Below are 15,914 nucleotides of genomic sequence, written 5' to 3' on the forward strand. Positions count from 1 at the left end.
CTGTTTTCTTGTTTCTTGTTTTTTTGCTATGACTCAATACCAAGTTGCCCAATCTTAACTCTAAACAGATTAGCTGCGGTTGATCACGGAGACCTTTTTAAAGTGCACTTATAATGGCAACTGTACTTACATAAAAACTACCCGAATGATGCTAAACATGACAAGAGTGCACGTCTGGTATTGTTTGGTATTTTTTTACCTGGTGTGTATTCTTCGCCTCCTGTGCACTAAGTGAAAGGCTCACAAGGAAATATTAACACCGTCTCAATATTGTACTAATTTCGTGCTTTTGTCAAAAGTCGGCAATAAGGATAGTCAAGTGCGAGTATGTGGTTAATACATTCATTTTTATGGGTGCAGAAAAATTATGAACTTCATTATTGTGTCATGCTCAGGAATACCATTCTGGCAAAGCAGCAAGAGTTGTATTGCGGGCGTGAGTGTCCGGAAAATTTTGTATTGGGGGCTGCAAGCCGGTGTAACATAGCGGCCAGCTGAGCGGGAGAGCGCTGGTGTAGTTTGTGTGAGCCGAAGTACTGGCGTGTCTTTCGTGGGGCAAGTGCTTCTTTTGGACCCCCTGTCGACGCCAATGATTGTGGGAACACTCTGCTGTGCCTCACTGCACACTATGTCGAACATTTCCTACATCTTACTACATTTGAGTAAACACTGGGATTGAGGCTGAGTGTTAAGCACAATACTGCGTGCAACCATAGCCTCCTATATTTTTTCTTGCCCGCCGAGTGGCGAGCGGAGCAAGGCGGTCCGCCCGTACCTTCTATTTCATGCGCTCACCACCACATGGCGCTCTCACCCCATACCTACTCCCAGAGCAGACGACGCGACTACACTGTTGCGTGCGTGCTTTTGGAGAAAACCTTGCGTTCGTATTAGAGATGGAGCTGTAAAATAAATGCGCCGGTTGCATTAGTGTTTGTTCGTGATGTACATGGGTGATGGCAAAAAACGCAAACAGCGCGGCGCGATGTGTTCATCTCGCTGTGACCCTGGGGGTAATAAAACGATGTCAGAATAATTTGATTCTAGTGGCTTTTAATTAGCATGCAGGCTACAACCACTCGAAAAAAATGCGAAACAGCAGAGAATGTAGATTTCGCACTGTTCACGTTCCTTTCCATCCCCACAGCACATTGAAAGCAAGCAACACGAGACATATTGTGGAAACTGGACCTTTCACTTAGGCCCCCAGCTGTGAGATGAAGCTCACAGTTTCAGGGTCTTTCGTGAAAACGGCTTTATTTCGAACACTTTGGCGACGTCATGTTTGTCTGTCGCTTTCAGAGCGAAATTGGTGAATATTGGGCGGAAGAACTTTGTAAGCAACAGTTTTAGCAAACTCTCTTGGTACCCTGGCTTCGAACACATCAAAGCTTTGTGCTCGCGGAGGATTTCGGCAGCATTGTTCACAGACTCCTTTAGAGGGTGATGCATACGCTTCTTGTCGCTAGAACTTCGACGAACTTCTGTAGTGCGCAGAGAACACCTAGAAGTTGTGCTGACGGGTAGAGAACTCCACCGCGGTCTTGGTATTTAATGTGCGAGTCCGATGGTGTCGAGGCGTTAGGCTTTGTTAAGAGCGCGAAGCACTCCTCACATTCGAAGACTTCTCGTATGGCTCTTGCGAGTTACCCACGGACCATAGCCAATGCGGCCACATCTGCAGTGGGAAGTAGAGGCTTATCTCGGTTTAGTTGCTCTATAAGCTCTCTACGTGCATCTGCAGGGAATTCCTCGCTGGTTTGCTCCCTTGTGTTTTTTGTTTTGTTGCGGGAGCGTTGACAAGCAATCACTCTCTTCTGCTGTCATTATGTTGCTTGTACTCGACTCCGATGTGACACCGGTCTTGACGGTTTTCTCAATGCCTGTGGGCACGGCTGGACGTGCGTTTCTTCATTTGATCCTGCTGATTCCCTCAGTCAGCCAAAGAACGAGTCGATCGGATCTGATGACATTTTCCTCGTCAAAACGAAGTGAAAAGACATCTCTTCAAGAAGATATTTAATGCATTCAACGTTCGAACGAGTTGTGATCGCAACACCCTCGTAAGTCTCTTTGGTTAGGAAGTTCTTTGCCAGGCACTGACTTCTGAGATCGCTCAAGTAGTCGAGGAAGTTTGTCTCCAGCCAGATCAGCCGTTCATCGCCTGCAGATTACAAGTGCTTGCAATCTGCATTCTTCTGATGTATGTGCTGGGTACAGTTACTCACGTCCATGAGCACGAACCAGCGGTACGCGATGTCCATAAATTGCACCGTCGGTCCGACACCCGTGAACCTTGCATCGCTCGTGTGGCCCGCCTGCTCTTGCAAGAGGTTCATTGCAGCTGTCACGGGAGGAGAAAAAACTCGGACTGATGTCTGCACGTTCACTTTTTTTCATATTCGTAGGGAATATGTGCTTTCTCGTCGAAAATCGTACTAGCTTTACAAGGCTGCCTTGCTGTCTTCTATAGAGGCTCTTCAAGTGGTTCGATGATATTTCGTCGTCTTTTGCGATGTCACGGGACAAAAAACTGTGATCGCATGGTTTTGAACAGGTGGCACTGATCGAATGCAAGAAAGAGCTCTCGATTGGGTTTTTCAGGGTGGTCAGTGCAATGCATGAGGCTTTCGTTGCACAGAAGTTCAATAGCCAAGACATTGATCTTCTGGTGGTCTGGGACAATGCGTACGACAATAAAGCCTATTTCTTCAACTTCCATCAGAACATGTCTCATGAGCATGTGCAGCTCACGGCCAGCGCAGTTTCTCGCGAAAAAGTACGCCACGGGTAATTTGAACGAAACTGAAAGGCCGTTAAGGACGAAACACAAGAGTGATTTGGCCAGCACAGACTCATTTGTGGTTTCTTTGGGGAAATTCACAGCATATTCCACCTCGCCGATGAAAGCATCTCTTTGCTTGGGATAAAGAAGCCGTTGTTTGACGGGCATTTTGTCTACAATTAAAGAGCATGCCCTCGCTTTCAACGAGGTATGAGGAGCGAGTTCTACAGGCAGCCTTTGCTTCACGAGTTCGGTCACGCCAACTTCTTCACGTGATGAGCCCATAAAGCGCTCGAGGGTACTACGACAGGGAAGCCGAAGAATACCTGTGCTCCTTACGTGTTCGTATGCACGAGTCGAGAGGTTACGCAAAATCACAGCATGATGCACTGTCAGCTCAGACCACGTTGGTTTCTTCGTGAAATTCGTTACTTGTTCCACTAATATTGAAGTAGTCATGTCTTACTCTTTCGCTTTCTCCACAACTTGCAGGAATGCAGATACATAGCATTCTTCCTTGAGCTTTTACAGTTCCTGTTTGTACTTGTCCACGGTATTCTTGAGCCGCTCAATTCGCGCGTTCAAGTCTCGCTCCTTACGTGTCCACTTTCGTTTGTCCATTGCCGAAACCGAGGATAATGACGACACCTGCACAGCTCTGTCCACCTGCATGGTCGCAGTGATGCAGCGCTCACTTACGCCGTTTTCCAGAGGTAGCGGCACTTCGGTTGCGGTGCAATCCATCAGTGATAACTCTTGAGAGGCGACGTCGACGGACGGCAAGTCATTGAGAGGAAGCGAAGGAGACTCCAGTTGGCTATCAGCTGCTCTTCGTTTCGGCGGTGGTGTCTCTCTCTTTTCCGGAGGCTGCAGGTACGCAGGATACTCTTCGAAAATGCTGAGAACTGCATCTTTCTTGAGTTTGCGAATTTTGCAGCCCTCCTTGAAGTCGGAGGAACCGAAGTGTCGGCTGCATACAGTCGAGTAACAGGATATCGTATTCGGTGTCCAGTTGTCCCGAGAAATGACCTTTAGCCATTTCGCTCGCAGTTCCTGATCGTTTGGTATCTCGTGTAACGATATGCCCGGTGTCCGTGGTTTGTTCGAAGACTTCCAGCGTAGTACGCAGCAGTACGGCATCTTGTCGGGCGCAGGGCACCCCAACTGATTCCACACTACAGACAGAAAACCAAATTAGTATGTCAAAAGTAATGTAGCATGAAATATGCACCGTAAGTCACGGTTTTTATAGTAGCAAACAATATAGGTTGTCACGGCGCTAGCAACTCACATGTGGTCCAGTAATATCGAGTAAACAAACGGTCACTTCATTCAGTGACAATGAACCTTAATGATCAGGACGCTGTTACAATAAACGTTAATGTAATTAATTCTGTGTACAATGCTCAAGGAATAAAATGCAACAATTGAAGGCTATGTGTTAAACGTACTTCCACTTCCAGCGTTTTGAATTTGTGCTACGATGGCGTAGCGCTGCCTCCTACACTTACACCAGAGACCACGTTAACATTAGCGGTCATATTTGCAGCGATATGACGTCCTGATCACGTTAAATTGCACGTACCATTTGCTGTTTTTGAATCCTTACAGGCCGCGTGTTATTGCGCAAGCACTGCACACATTGACGGCGAGTTCTGTCGTGCTTCCCTGATAGTTCAAACAAAAAATATAATTAAAACCATTGCTTCCGCAAGGTACACAAGCTTACCTGCGGGAAACACGACGGACACGGGATAACTTTTGCTTGTAGAGCAACTTCGGTAGGTTACTTCGAGGTGCCTCAACACGTTGCAGCGTAGCGAACTATGCTGACTATGCTTGGTACGCTCCGCAGCATGTACAGGCAGGTATGGGGTGCAAGCGCCCCTTGCGGAGAAAGCAGGCGTGAATCGAGGAGGAAGGGGGATGGTCGCGGACGGCCTCGGTCGCTCCACTGCGCGAGCATGAAAAAATATAGGAGGCTATGTTGCAACTTTTCCGATATCGTGTGCATTTGAAAAGAAGCTGATTGGAGCCAGCGTTCACAAAACTTAAGTCCTAACAGGGACAGTTGGACGAGTTGGTGTATATTCATTGTTAAAGGGGGTGCGAAAAAAATCGCAACCGACAGAAATGAAGAGGACAGGACGACGCGCTACATCCACAGAAAGAGCACGAACAGGACTATAAGAGCCAAACACGTGTTAAACTTCAGTTGTTAGTAGTACGTCGTCCTGTCTCCTTCGTTTCTAGGTGTTGTGGCGTTGTTTTCACGCGTTCTATAACTATGAACTCAGGTCCTGAGTGTTTTACAGCCTCTATACATGTGTGGTTAATTTTTATTAAACCTCATGGCATGTCAAGTCCTAGCCTCCTATGTTCAAAGCCACCAGTCACTATATAGCGGCAATTTTGTTCACTTCCTGTGATTGCCAAATTCCAAGTTGACTTCGCAGCCATGGTATTGGGATTATTTTTAATGGGGTAAATATGCTTGAGCCATCAAGTGAGGAATTAACGATGCAGAACTCTTGAGTCGCATATAGCACTAGCTGGAAAGCAGACATCGAAACATAGCTGTACTAATTATGCATAATAGAAGTACTGGTATATCGCAGTCATGTGATTATGCCGGCAAATTCTCAAGCGCAATTCTAGAAATATACGATGTTTTTCAGATATCTGTGAGTAAATACGTACCGCAAAATACCAAGACAACCTTGTCATTTTGTGGGCATTGCTGAATACTTATATGACTCTTGGAACGGGGACCTACAGTCAACACCACAGGTCTATTTCGAACCTTTCTGCAGGAAACTGGACTGAACAATCATGTGTGACATGTTTTGATGCCATATGGCAAACTAATGCAACAAAAAACTATACAACCCACCTGTATACAAGGTTGCATATTTCTCAAAAGTGATGCTAACTTTATTGTACTAATTTAGCAGCCTTCATGTGTAGGCTGACACGAAGTTTCTTGGGTATCCCATTTTTTATTGTACTTACTACGGTAACAGTGAAGCGCACATATCAGTGTGCATTATAATGAGATTTTACACCTTACTTCGGTGCTTCTTTATTGCTGTGAATTATGTATAGTGTTTAGGTTCTAATGTATCTGTTGTTCCACGCGTGCGGCATTGGGAGTAGGTTGTGTGCGCTACAATGGAAATATGTATATCCTTTCAGTGACATGAGAACTGCTACTGTTTAGGTTCCAATAAAATATTGTAACCACAGGTTCTTGTATCAATTGAACTATGACTACTTGTCGTGCATAGAAATGAAAGAAATGAACTTGTGCGTACAAAACAAATTATTGAAACAGTGCCTGCTCAATGTAACTGCTTGTGTTTGATTACCGAAAGAGTTGAACAGATGATTCACGCATTATAACACATTGTAGAGGGGAGATAGGCAGTGGAATGTTAGGCAGAAATCATAGTGTTCTAACCTAGCTTGGGTGACGATCATCAATAGTACCACATTTGAAGGTGCCTGTTGTAGAAATAAAGTTTAACCTAATGTGCAGGTGGACGAAGGAGTGCACATATGATAGAGTGTTTCCAGTTTCTTGCATATTTGCTACAGTGCTAATGCTTTTGTGTTATGAGGGTGAACTTCTGAATTGCGAACAAGCCAACCTGTCTGCTGCTGTGAAAACAACATACTAGTAATTCAAAAGAACCATTATTTTCTGAAGAACAGCTGTTTCATTGAGGAAGATGGTAATGCTTATTTTTTTTAAATCCTACTGCATCATCTGTGTAAGAGGAAGGCCAAGTACACATGAACGTTCACAAGTGAGAAGTTGAAGAATATTAACTTTTTATTTTGCAGGAGATCTGCGACCGGTAAATTCTGGCAGGTTGTGCTTGACTTTGGGGCATGCGTTAGACATTCGCTTTAACGCGCTGGCGTGATGCCTAAAGGGACACTAAAGGCAAATAACAATTTATGTTAGAGTGAAAGGTCAAAGTGTGAGAATGTCTAAAAGGTCAATAGTATCAACAGGAGTGCTCTAGTAATGGCGAAATTAAGGTAAATGTAGGGCACGATGTGCGCCACGAGTGGGACATTTTTGAAATGATCCTGATGACGTCAAAAAGTCCCGAGTACAATCAACTGCTACTAATCAAACTAGTTGCAATAAAAAGGAACCTTCCGTGTGTCACAAGACGTAATAAAATGCTACTTGTTCGTTGCTGTTTGATTCATGGAAAAAAGAACCTCTTGGCGCTACCACGGGAAACGCCGCGAGTGGTTCAAAAGTTCCGTTTTCGCCGCGCTGCGCGTCTCAGTGGTAGTTTCGGTATCGCGTACGCTTGTCTCTCGCTATTTTCGCCCTGTCGATACTCGACTTCTGCTGCTGCTGGCCAAGCTAATCTCCGTTACAGTCAACTATACAGTTTCGGAGTGGCCCGTGGCTGCGTCTTGGCAAGGTTGATGGCCACTATTGCGCAAGGAACCGTAGCTTTGGCGGCCGGGCAGTAGAGGCGGGCAACGTTGGGCACAGCAACTGTAGTACGTCAGGAGGTCCGTTCAGGCGGGTCAATTGAAGTGCGCTAACACCGTGCGGGCCACTAAAACGTGATTTTCTTTCAAAATAAGCATTTCCTTGGCACGAAACAAGCACTAAGACGTTTCTGCAATGCTATTGCAACAATCAACGTCGACTGAATATTTGCCTTTAGTGTCCATTTAACAATATATGTTAATTCGTTAGACAGCAGGTAGTCTCCGTGTATGAAAGCAACTAAGTACTGAATATGAGTTATAAAGAATCACTGTATGCCGCGCTAAAGCATGCATTACGAATGGGTGCTAATTGCATAAATAGAGTGTCATTCACCTGCTCAGAGCACACTGCTACCCCTGCGTGCAGCTCGCGACAGTACGCGCGCATTAAATCCACTTAATGTAGGCGCGTTACAATTTCCTCGTAACTCGGGCATCTGCATGTGCAACTTTCATATGAGAACGCAGGCGGTGTTCGAACCGCTCTGTACACGTTGCCGCCTCCGGACGCGTGCAGTTCGCGGCTGTAGAAAAAATCGAAACTTCCTCCACATGATACGCTTTTTGGAATGCACATACGTTCGGTCATCTGAAGCCACCTTTGTCATGCTGGTATTCGCGAATTTCGGGCGAGCGGAGCAGTGTCGATATATGGGGAATCACTCAAGAGGGCACAAGTTTATGATTTTTCTAGCGGCACGACACGATGAACCGATGAATTCGGAGCCGAAGGTGTTTACGACGGCCTGCATGACGCCCTACAAATTATGCATTGACCTTACGCAAGCACAAGCACACGCCGATGGCACTAGAACAGAAGTTCGGAGTTCCGCCGACAGGGTACTAGCCGCTTTGTGCATACAATGGTATGTGCATATATAAGCCAACGAAAAAAGCACGCAAGCAAGTTTTGACGCACGCTGTAGTGTAATGGTTATAGTGTTTGCTTTCGGTGCGTGTGGTCGCGAGTTCGATTCCTCTGTCGTGCGTATTTTATGCAGACGTCACATTTGTGCATAAATACATTGATGTCTATTTTCTATTATGTCGTTGCGATAAATAGTAGCAGAAATTGTTCGTGAAACGCTGGTATAGTGCTTGAAGTATTTTTTCTCTCGCGACCGCTCTGGAGCCGCCTATAAAAGGAGGTTTTAAGAGCTCTTAAAAGAAGCAGAAAAAACCCTAATGCACTCCGTTGAAGCCCCCAAAATGAGTTAAATAAAACCACCGAATTTACCTTCTCAAGACTCCGTTCATTCCATCTTGTGACTTCCTCTACCAAGGATGTAAATAAAACCTCCTCTTGAAGGGAATTTCGCGTAGTACCTTTAGGATGCACGTTGCGCGTCGAGCCCAAATCTCCCTAAAAGGCTCAAGCCCGTTTGCAGTGTACATTGAACCACTCGTGTCTGCAGATGCCGCTTCGGTTTTCTCAAGAATGAGTGTGGTGACTACACAAACCGTCGGCTGCTGCCACGTCCTTCACTACCAGTTAAACAGCGGCTGCGCTATTTTATGTAGCATGATATAGCTTGCCGACGTGGTGTCTTCGAAAGTGCCACAGCGGATTTCAAAAGAGGAATTGGATAGAAACCCACAGTTCATGACATGCAGCGATTCAAGTGCAGCGATGGCATGGTGGCACAGCATCGGCCTCGCATGCAAGAGGTCCGTGGTTCGAATCCTGGTACCGGACAATTCCCAACCGGATTAAAAAAAACCGCGTGATGATGAAATTGTGTAAAAAGGCCTGGGGTGCAGCCTCACTGGCGACCACAGCCAGCAATGCACTCCCTCACCAGAGCAGGATTGGCCACCCTGGTGTAGTACTTGGTCGCTACCTCTCACATGAATACACCAATTAACCCTCGGCCCTCAGTCCCCAGCGGCAGCGAAGCAACTGACCAAGGCGGTGGTCAGGCCTGCGATGCAGCAGAGGGTGCTAAGAATCTCTGGGTCCGGACAGTACGCCGTTGGAATCTGAACTTGGCTACGTATAACGCTAGAACTTTATCTATTGAGGCCAGTCTAGCTGTATAATTCGATAAATTAGAGGGTGGTAAATGGGATGTAATAGGGCTCAGTGAGGTTTGGAGGCCACATGAGGCTGTTACAGTGCTGAAGAACGGACACATCCTATGCTATCGTGGCTTAGCTGACACAAGAAAACTGAAGGTGGGGTTACTTATTCATAAAAATGTAGCTGGCAATATAGAGGAATACTTAGCGATAATGAGAGGGTGATATGCATCGTAATTAAATTTAATAAGAGGTACAAGATGAAGGTGGTACAGGCCTACGCGCCTACATCCAGCCATGATGATCAACTGGTTGAACGCTTCTACGAAGGCGTAGAATCAGCAATGAGTAAGGTAAAGACACAGTATACTGTACTGATGGGCGAGTTTAATGCAAAGGTAGGCAAGAAGCAGGCTGGAGATCATGCAGTTGGGGAATATGGCATCGGCTCTAGAAACGCCAGAAGGGAGTTACTAGTAGAGTTCGCAGAATGCAATAATTTACGGATCTTGAATACCTTCTACAGAAAACGGACTACTCGTAAGTGGACCTGGAGGAGTCCTAATGGCGAAACTAAAAATGAAATAGACTTCATAATGTGCGACCACCCGGGCATTATACAGGATGTGGAAGTAGTTAACGAGATCCGATGCAGTGACCACAGAATGGTAAGATCTAGAATTAAACTAGACGTGAGGAAGGAATGGCAGAAACTGATACTCCCCCTCCAGTCTAGTTTGATACTGAGCCACCAGAAGACGCCACCAAGTCACGTTTGGAAAAAAGAGAGGAAAATGCGCTCTCCGGCCGTCGCGACAGCGAAGAGCCTGTCCCTGCTGCAACTAATTCATTCGTTTCAGGGGCGCCGCTGCTCCTTTGAAAAGCTTCAAATGTGCTTGACGCCGCAGCCCCTTCCCGCTGCCCCCCCCCCCCCTCAATCCGGTGGTGGTGGTGTGCGGTCACGCCGCACACCACCACCACCGGATTGAGCTCCGCCTTAAGATACTTCGCATCTAATAAGTCAAGTTGACAGTGGTGACGTATAGTGCGGCAAACAGTACCTCTCGGCTCATTCGCTAGAGCAAGCAAACAAGAAAACGGGGAAAGAAGCGCCGTTTCGGCGGAGTGGAGCAGGTGCCGTAGATACGGGCGGGAAAAAAATTTAATGAATAACATAAATAAATAAAATAAAATAAAATAGATCTGGCAGGAAGGAAACAAAACGCATAGCGCGGCTTCCGCGACGCGCATTTGAACGTCGCGAGGGGCATTGTTCCTTTGCTTGGGCGGCAGCAGTTACTTGCTGTGAGGGGTGCATCCGTGGCAGAGCAGGCCCCGATCCCTGCGCCTTTTGTAGTTACTTCCAGAGGGGGGAAAAAGGGTCGGTGTTCTTTTGTCGCTTACCCGTTGCGTGTGTGGGGGGGCAAATATTGTGCATACGCACGAGGCCGTTTGAGAACTACAGTTCAACCAGAGTCCTTCAATGCTTTTCTGGTCACGAAACTCATCCGTAACGCTATGGGGTGAGCTTGCTATGTCGCCCCAGCGGCCGCGCGGCGGCGCTAGGAGCGCGCAGGGGGTATTGAGGAGAGCTTCGCTATGTAGGGAGAGCTGGGGGGCCCGAGGAATCCGGCGGCATCGGCGTTCAGTTTTCCTCGTTGTTTCTTAATTTGTGTGACCGACGGGTGTCAGAAATGTATGCGAGGACATGGATAGTGTACGTGAGCGGCGATGCCGAAGACTTGTTGCGTACCGGGTTGTCGCTCCGGCTACGGAGGTACGAGCGGAAAGGTGTCGTTATTTGGTTTGCCGACGGACGGCGATGAGAGGGATGAATAGAAACGTGCAATACCGCGACAGGAAGCTGCCGGATTTACCTTCGATGTTGAACAGGTTAGAATGTGCGAGAAACATTTTGACGCCATCGACGTTATTCGAACGGACGACTTCATAGTGAATGAAGAAAATGTGTCTTTGCGACGCGCGAAGGTAAGGTTGCGGGTCGGCGCTGTTTCTTTCGCAGCTTGCTAGTTTTTTTAGAATAACAGAGAGCCGAGCTAGTTGGTAAGTATTCATTTTAAAAAGACACGGCGTGCAAACACGGACACAAGGAAGAAGTATAATTATAACGATACCAGGCGTTTGTGGTGTCGTGACTTCTTTCTTGCGTTCGTGTTTGCACGCCCTGTCTTTTTAGAATAGTTCTTTAGGTTCTTTCCAGCTTATTAAATGCTTTGCATTGTTTCCTTGTTTGCCGTTGTTAAAAAAGCGTTCTTTTTCTATTTTTATTGACTGAATGTCAACTAAGCTATTTTTTTTTAATTTTTATATTGTACTTCAGAGTTTTCCTTGTTTTTTGCATTAGCTTGCTCCCTCCATATACTGGCCGTGCAGAGAGTTTCCCTGCGCTGGGAAAATGTCGCTCATAGCTTTCTGTTTTCTGAGATATTTTTGCAATAAAATATTTTCTATCTTTCTCTTTCAATCGTAGCATTCTTGCTTTGTTTACTGTATATCAGTGGCTCGACAGTGGGATGTTCTCAAACATGTGCATTAAAATAAGCAATTATAGTGAAGTGTGGACGCAAAGGGCGTTAGTGTGAGCGCGAAGATTGGAGATACCCGCGAGTGCCTTTTCGACGCTGCACAATGAGAAATGCGACACACTTTCGCTCGTGCAATGTCCACGTAACATGAAATTGTCAAAGTTACTCGTAGAAAATGAACAAAACGTGGTTACAAACTCGGAGTTAAGGCTAGGTTAGGTCCTAGCGATCAGCTGGTGTTCACCTGGCACACGGGCGCTATACCTTGCGAAAGCTTCGTCACTCCCGATTTCAAGTGTTGCCGAAGCTCTGTGAGGTAGGGTGCAGCGGAGTGAAGTTAGCTTTTATAGTCTGTAAACACAGGAACGTAGAGCTTTTCTTTTTTGTAATGCGGCTGTGTTAAACTCCCGCGGCATAGACGACCTGATTTTAAATAGCGTGATCCGCGCTGGCTCAACTCCCGCTACGACACTTCAGTTTGCGAGTTGGTGGGTTTGTAAGGCTTGTGCAGTGTGACAAGTCTAGGTAAATATCCCGTGCTCCACTGCCTGAGGTAAGGAACCTCGCTGGAACAACATATGCAGCTAATATTGCCGCGTCGGCACGACTGTATGCATCGCAGCCTTGATATAAAAAAAAAAGACGCGAAAGTAAGTTTTTTACACGCGTATGCGACTAACACACCGTATATCAGGTGTAGTATGAATGGTAGTTGAAATGTTGCAGTTTGATGCGCCGTTAAACCATTGCCTCCAACCGGCACAGCATTCAGCCGAGCGCAGCGCGCGCGCACGAATGCCCCCACGTAAGGTCCCTGTATTTTTCAAAGGTAGCGCAAACCATTGTCCGAAAAGGAAAGGGAGAATTTCCTCCCCGCCCTCTGCGTCTCTCCTCTCTTCTTCGCCCTTTTGTGCTCCCCTATTGGACTAGGCTCAACACGTGACCAGTTATCCCCGATGACCCCTCCGCCTCTTGCTCTGGCGCCGGAAAACGACGCCATTATTGGGCGTAGAAACACCGCCACACCTGCACGCTGTACGTGAGTGCGGACTTCTAGATTTTTACCGTTTGCAAGAGGCCATCGGCTGCAGCCAGATGCCAACTTGTTGCGCTGTTGGCTGCTCGAACAGCATTGCCAAGGGTGTCAAGCTTTTTTTTTTTTTTTTGTTCCTCGTGGAAAGGAAAACTTCAAACGGCGAGCGATATGGTTCCATTTGATCGGGAGAAAGAATTTCGATTGCCACGACGGGAGGCTTTGTGAGGTAAATCGACCACTACTAAACCCTTTCGCGTATATTTGCCATTCGAACTCTTTTAGATGGAGCTAAGGCTCGATACTGATGCCTTAGACAAAAAAAAAGCGGCGTGACATTATCGGTCACGCTTTCTCGCACACTATATTTACAGCGAAATGAATTGTTCTGCGAAAATTTACTGCAACGTTTGAGAAAAATATATTTGCAAGATCTGTTTTCTCGCTCAACCCTGGCGCATTTATCCGCATTTCTCAGTGTTTCTGATTAAGTGTTACTGATACTCTGTGTTCAATAATAGTAATTATTATAAGACAGTTGCTGCATGTTTCTCTTTGATGCGCTTTATTATTTGTTGTAGTTTTGAGCACTTCGGACGTATTTCGTTAGGCAAATTACAGAGGGCACATTGGAGGATGTCTGTATATTTCAGAAACACTTCACGGACGATCATTTCGAACCAGTCATCCTTGCGACAAATGGCTGCAAGAAGCTAAAGCCTAATGCGGTTCCCTCCATATTTCTGCATCGGCCAGTCTGGAACCGCTTCCAATTAAAGAGCTAGCTCCAACTAATGAGCACGAGCAGCACACGATGGAACGAAAAAGATATTTACCTGAGGGGGCAACAGAAGCGCGTCAACCCAGTTCGAAATTTAAAAGAATGCCCGCTGGGGGTATTTAGCAAATAGGTGCCTCCGCCGTGTTGTGTGTTCATAATTTGATGTAGCGTCTGATTTTCCGAAATGCGTCTTGTGAACAAACACCACGGTATCCGAAAAGAAAAACGGCAGCTGCAAAGACTTTCTAGGATTGCGTTTAATATGTTCTGCCTCTTGTTCGCCTGGTGCGAGCGACGCACCTATACTTATGAACTCAAATACAATGCACAAATGCTAGGCTTTCAAGTTGTCAAAACAGGTCCCAGGTTCAGAAAGCTGTTCGCGCGTAAGGTGCCCCAATGAGATTTCTTATATATGCCGGCACCAGTGTGCGATTTGTTGCTTATAAAACGCGAAATGATAGTTAATGTACCGACCAACCACAACCTATTTTTACTACACATCTTACGTACGAACAGCTATGTGAATCTGCGCCCAGAATTGTCGCGTTTCTAAGCAAGTACAAGCAAGCGCTTCGACGCGCCACATGCGGGCCGGGCGCGCCTTGCGAGTCTCGCCCAATAATGGCGGCCGGGCGAGGAGGAAACGGCGCTGAGAGGAGGAGTTTGCGCTACCTTTGAAAAATAGAGGGACCTTACCCCCACGTTGACCGCGACGACCCTAGCGGCCGCCTCTGTCCCTGTATGAAACTGCGGGCGGAGTTTCGTGACCAGAGAAGCATTGAAGGACTCTGGTTCAACCCTCTTGTCTATGTCAATGTGGCGGCGTGGGTGCAGGAATCCTGCCCTGTTAGTGCGGCCAGAGTCCTTCAAGGACTCTGGTGCGGCTCCCCGAGGTGTCTGTGGTTGAAACATCTAGTGCGGGTGAGCCTATCCCATTTAAAAAATGAATTAATAAATTAAACAAAAGGGTTAAAATATAAGAAGAATAGAAGAAGATAAGAATAAAACGTAAATATATATATATATATATATATATATATATATATATATATATATATATATATATATATATATATATATATATAATAAAAAGGCAAAGGTGAGGTGTGGGAAAGATATAGAGTGAATATTAAAAAGTCGGGAAAAGATAAAACATAAAAAAGAAGAACATGTCAACAAAAGAATACACATAAGTACAGAATATTCAAAGGTGTTCGGTCGGTCCGCTCTCCCAGATACTTGTTCGGTGCTCCATTTTAGCATCCGGCACGAATTGCAACTGTCAGGATTCATTTCCCGTCTACTAACTTTTGCATGACCGAAGAAACGAGAGGTTCCTCGTGTTTTCATTTATGCCGTGTGTCACTGTTTCAAATTTGTGGATGAAATAGGACTCTCTTTGTTCCCATTCACGAGTACTGCGGAAGCCTGACTGCAGGAGGGTGACACGTATTTTGTCGAATGAGTGTTCTGGCAAACTCAGATGTTTAGAGAAAGGGAGATTTCGCAGAGTGCGCGCGTGAGCTCTGTGGTTAATCAGACGTAGTCGTATCTCTATTGGCCTCGAGGAGTTACGGAGTCGCCCTCTATCGGACGCGCCTCGATTGCGTGCTAGGCAGGATACCGCCGGCGCGCTCCCCATAGGTTTTGCTGTCGGCGCTCTACAAAAACACATCGCGGAACAATACGGAAAAGCGGGCTAGTTGGTTTTGCTGCATATTGGAACTTTAGCGCACACACACGAGGACACACAAGAAAGAACACACGGACCAGCGCAGACTATCAACTGATTTTTTATTCACCAGGAAACCATCATATATACCCAATTTCCGCCCTCATGAACACTGCGCATGAGCAAATTGGCGTCGTACAAATTTTCACAAAAATAAAACCTTTACAAAGGTTGACGTAATCTTACATCTTGTTCAACAATTCTATTTCTTTATCATGCAGCAATACTGAAGGGTGACTAACGCACATGTCCTTAAGTCTAGAAATGTGCCACGCCTCCACTATTTCTCTTGTCTTCTGATTGGGGTTTACATACATAACTTCAGTTCTATCAAACAACGGGTTACACGACCTAGAAGAACACCGCGCGCAATGCATAGCCAGATGTGTTTCTGGCCTTCCCTTCAAATTGTTCAAATGCTCTTTTAATCTCACATTCAAGCAACGGCCCGTTTGACCTACATAACAGTGGCCACAATTGAACGGAATCTT

General features: G+C 46.2%; 1 pseudogene; it reads right to left on the reverse strand.

Moving 5' to 3' along the window:
• Window positions 1–1,108: 1,108 nt before the first annotated feature.
• LOC125759468 (uncharacterized) lies at window positions 1,109–3,925 on the reverse strand (annotated as a pseudogene).
• Window positions 3,926–15,914: the final 11,989 nt, after the last annotated feature.

The sequence above is a fragment of the Rhipicephalus sanguineus genome, chromosome 8 (assembly GCF_013339695.2).
Source record: "Rhipicephalus sanguineus isolate Rsan-2018 chromosome 8, BIME_Rsan_1.4, whole genome shotgun sequence".
NCBI lineage: Eukaryota > Metazoa > Arthropoda > Arachnida > Ixodida > Ixodidae > Rhipicephalus > Rhipicephalus sanguineus.